This window comes from the organism of the source record quoted next, unplaced genomic scaffold (assembly GCF_019419815.1).
Source record: "Pyrus x bretschneideri cultivar Hongxiangsu unplaced genomic scaffold, Pyrus_bretschneideri_v1 Contig3, whole genome shotgun sequence".
Classification (NCBI taxonomy): domain Eukaryota; kingdom Viridiplantae; phylum Streptophyta; class Magnoliopsida; order Rosales; family Rosaceae; genus Pyrus; species Pyrus x bretschneideri.
The window spans coordinates 291,995-296,494 of NW_025999612.1; the positions used below are offsets into that span (position 1 = coordinate 291,995).

Below are 4,500 nucleotides of genomic sequence, written 5' to 3' on the forward strand. Positions count from 1 at the left end.
ATTTGGAATAATTGAGTTTTGGTGTCGTCTGGGCAATTTGGGCTATCCTAATTTGCAAAAATGCTAAGATCAGTCACCTGTAAACGGTGCAATCTGGGAAATCTGGGCAAATCTACGATGCCAAAACCGAATCTGGTCCTCGTTGGAAAGTATTGTGGTATTTGTCGATGTGATTTTGTCGGCATGGGAATGAGAGAGGACAGACAAGAGATAGGGGGAAAGACAGAGGCAGAAACAACGTCCTAGGGTATGGAAACCAAGGTCAATAATAGTGATTGTTGAAGTTGGGAGTGAACGACGTTGTGGCGGGATCAATGGGGACGACATCCCAATTGAAGTCGACGATGTTTTCCAATTGGTATTATGTGTAATTATTTAATTGTTTAAGGTCATTTTGGGTGTTTGAAGGTTTCATTAAAATGCTCAGTGCCTTTTGCAAATAAAGTTTGTGCAGAAGCTATGGAAGCAAAAAAAAGCCGGTTTTTCAAAGTTAGCTTTTGCTGTTTTGAACTTTCAGCTTGTTTTCACCCAAAATTGTGAAAAAAAGTTGAAATTGAATGTTTACCATACAAAAAAGCTCCTAGCTGTTTTTTATACCCGCTTTTTTAAAAAACACCTCAGTATCAAATTAGTACTTAAATCAATTTCTCCTCTAAAAGGGTCAAGTCCACGTGGGAAAAAGTTGGTCGCAAGTTGATTGTTGATTAACACTACTACAAAATTACCTACAATTGGCAGTCCAAAAACCGACAAGAAAACATAATTTATGTCGGATATTTGGTAAAAATCCGACATAAAGCAATGTCAAATAACATAACCGACATCATTACTAGCGTCACGAAAAGGCTTTTGATGTTTGTTAGTCCCCTTAATCCGCCACAAAGAAGGAAAGCAATATAAAATTAAAAAATAAAAATAAAAACATCGGTTAAAAGTGACATCAAAGCTTACATCGATACAAGCAACATTAAGTACTAACAAACTAGTGTCGGTTAACCGACACCACCTAATAATTGGAGAAATAAAATAACCACTATAAAGCGACACCACCTAATAATTGGTTTTTTTTCTCTCTTTATAGAACTCGTTTTTCTTTTTTATCGTCTTCTTCACCTTCTTTCTTTTTTTCTCTTTACATAACTACTTCTTTCCTTTTTTTTAATATACGATCTTTTTCGTATTTTCCAAACACCCTTATAACCCATGAATTAAATTTTTCGAACAGCCACGCAATTGATTGCAGGGAGGAAGAAAAAATTGTCTGATTTCGTGTTTGATGTGAAACCATGAAACCAAGGGAGGGAGGAAGAGGACAAAAATAGTTTGGATCGATCGCTGCTTGAGCCGTCTCGCGAAGATTGGAACTCGAAGGCTCGAGGAGCAGCCCCTAAAAGGGAAGCCGTGGAGATGGCGTGCTCGTCACTGTAGTGTTGAAAGAGAAGGGAGAGAGGCAAACGTTTTGATGCAAAATACGGTTGTTGTTAATGCGATTGTTGTTGTTGTTGCTGCTAGAATTGCAACTGTTGAAACATAGGTGTCTGTTGTTGCTGTTGCTACGATGGTTGTTGGGAGAAAGAGCTACTTTGTTGAAAGGGTTGTGAGGGATGTTGAATTTGAAACGACGATTGCTACTGCTGCTGTTGTGGCTACGAAGGAGCAAAGAAGGAGCTGCTTTGCGGAAGGGGTTGTGTTATCTTCCTTTTTATTTAGAATTTCATGTGGGAGTCTACTCGAGTGGTGTGAAAATTTCAAAATTCAAAATGTTTGAAATTTTGCAAAAGTTTAGTGAACAAAATGACATCGGGTTTTAAAATATTGAAAAAACAAAATTGTTAATGTCGGTTAGAAGCGACACGATCCTTTTTTAAATCAACACTAACTTTATATCGGTTGAAAGCGACACAGTTTTCCTTTTATATGACACCATCATTTAAAAAGATTAAAAACTATGTCGGTTATAAGCGACATTAACAGTCTATGTCAGTTATAAGCGACACAGACAGTTTTTGCTGGTTATAGTTGACATTAATTTCGAAACCATGTAAAGAGGGTGTCGGAAATGTCTTATCTGCCAGTATATTATATAAAACCGACACAAACCACCGACACAATAAGCTGCTTCTGTAGTAGTGTAAGTTGGGATGCGCTGATCGGAATTTTTATCACGTCGTCGGCGCACCGGCTCTTACTAGCTTTTCAGCCTTTCCTCTGCCATTGTTTTTGGCTGGTTTTTCTTGTGTCTCAGGTCCCCCTTGATGGCAGTCAGGTAATTTCCAATCACGGAAACCTTTAAATTGGTTGTTTAAATTCGAAGAATATTCGGATCAGACGTACGTTTGATGTCATCAAGTCGATTTGATTAACGGAAGAATCTGTTATGCAACGCCTTGTAAATTTTGTCTTTAAAAAAAAAAAAAAGTACCACCTTGCAAACGTGGCTCATATTAAGTGGGTGGGAGGGTCACACATTTGATGTCATGACTTACAGATAGTCGGGCATGTGTTCAGACTTATTATGTCTCGGTCATCTCACCGAAGGTGGGCTAATTTTTCATCATTAATTTAATTCAAATTTTGAGATTTTTTCTTTTCTTTTGAACAAATAATATTATCTATGTTGCTAGCATATTGTGAGATTAAATGCACCTTCTTCCTCTTAATGTTTATAATATCGATTGTTCCAAAAAAAGAAAAAGATTATCCATGTTAAGGAGGTGGGAGAGTGAACTAAATGTCATAATGGGTGAATAATAATGTGGTTTAAATTTGTGTTTGGTGACCTCTCATTTACAATTGAAGAAGAATATCATTAAATCGTAATACTAAGTGACAATTTAATTTTAAAATTTGTGTCTATTTACTGTACCAATCTCAAAGTTTAAATTTATTTTCTAGTAATAAATAGGCCAAATCAGATAAATGGTTCATGTGATCATAAGGTATTCGGAATATGACTGTGTGATAAAAAAATTTAGATTTAAACTCTTATGATGTAGTCCATTTGCAATTTTAGTCTAAAAGTAATTTTTCGTTTGATGTTTGTTAAATGCAAGATAAAATTGTAATTTGACCTATGCTGACCAGACGACCCAAGCAACCCAAAAATTACATGTCGTTTCTCCGCCAAACCCTTGATCACTGTAGTTCGACGACAGCTTTCCCTCATCCAATTCCTGGTCGCAGCCACCCATCGCAATAGCAATATGAGGTGCTTTGGGAATCCAGAATGATGTGGTGGAGATCGGCAGGAGCTTAAGGACTCCAAGTTCGCTTCGAGATTGCTGGAGCTTCAGAAGAAGCTTAAGAAGAAGGTGAAGATGCTGATGATGGCGGCGGTCACGTGCCGGGGTTCATGGACAAGGTTTTCCTGTTTTGTCACTGAGATTTCGGTGATGCCGAAGCAGGACCAACTTTCCTATGACGCTCCATCATGGTAAAGTTGCTGAATTTCATTTCAAATTGAATGCAATGTTAGTTTTGCTTATTTTCTTTGTGTCTGTTGGTTTAATTTTCTAATGTAGTAAAAGATCAAGTTTCTTGGGAGGAAACTTTGAGTTCATTTCGAAGAAATCAAAATTTACCCAAAAGCTGTTACGATGATTTTCGCTCGGTTCGATTTCGTGTTCTAATTTTGTAATGGTAGATACCATAGTTGGTATCAGAGACCTCTGAATCTGTTTGTGCTTGTAATACAACGATTGACAACATAATTTGAAACAAACTGAGCTGGATATTCGTGCTGGCAATTTTGTGTTTATTGAATTCGAGCTAAATTTATTGCAGATTTCAGACCTGGTTTTGTGTAAATACAAACCAAAGAGAGAGAGAGCTCATCCCCCTTTTCCTTTGATCCAGATGCTCTTTTTGGTTCCTTTTTTGGTGGTGGCGGCCTTCCGATGGAGGGGCGTTAGATTTGGTGGTGGCTGCTGGTTTTCTCATTAGTTTTAGGATTTCTGTTGTCTTTTCGTTATGCTTTTTGGGCTTTGTGTTGTATTTACTTTTTCTTAATGGGCTTGTATTTAGGTTGTGGGATGCTTTTGGGCTATTTTTTTCTTGCATTAGTCTTTTTGTTTATTGGAAACGTAACTTAGTTTGTCCCCAAAAAGAAAAAGAGCAAACAGATGAGGAAGAAGAATCAAATTACAATTTTACCCATATATTAATGGAAATTTAAAAGAAAAATCATTTTTTTAATTAAATGTGCAATTGGATTACACCACAAAGGCTAAAATTTAATGTTTTTTTTACTACATAAGCTATCTTCCAAATACTTTAATCTCGCAAAAACCATTTATCCGACTTCACCTAATAAATAACATAATGAGCATTATCTTCAATGTGCAAACGGATTAAACTATAAGACAAATCCGAATTTTTTGACCAATTGATCCACGCAGCTTTTATTCAAGTTAATTGGTAGGAAGACGACAGTGTTTCCCGCCAAATAAAAGAGTGGTGGTCGGGTGCGGGGTTCACATACTAAATCAGGGGGAATGAAGC

At 36.9% G+C, this 4,500-nt stretch overlaps 1 long non-coding RNA gene across 1 annotated transcript; it reads left to right on the top strand.

Annotated features, from left to right (window-relative positions):
* The first annotated feature begins 3,042 nt into the window (after positions 1-3,042).
* Positions 3,043-4,045, top strand: LOC103931912. The gene is made up of 2 exons (XR_664898.3): positions 3,043-3,433; positions 3,784-4,045. It is a non-coding gene; the product is annotated as an uncharacterized LOC103931912 (long non-coding RNA).
* Positions 4,046-4,500: the final 455 nt, after the last annotated feature.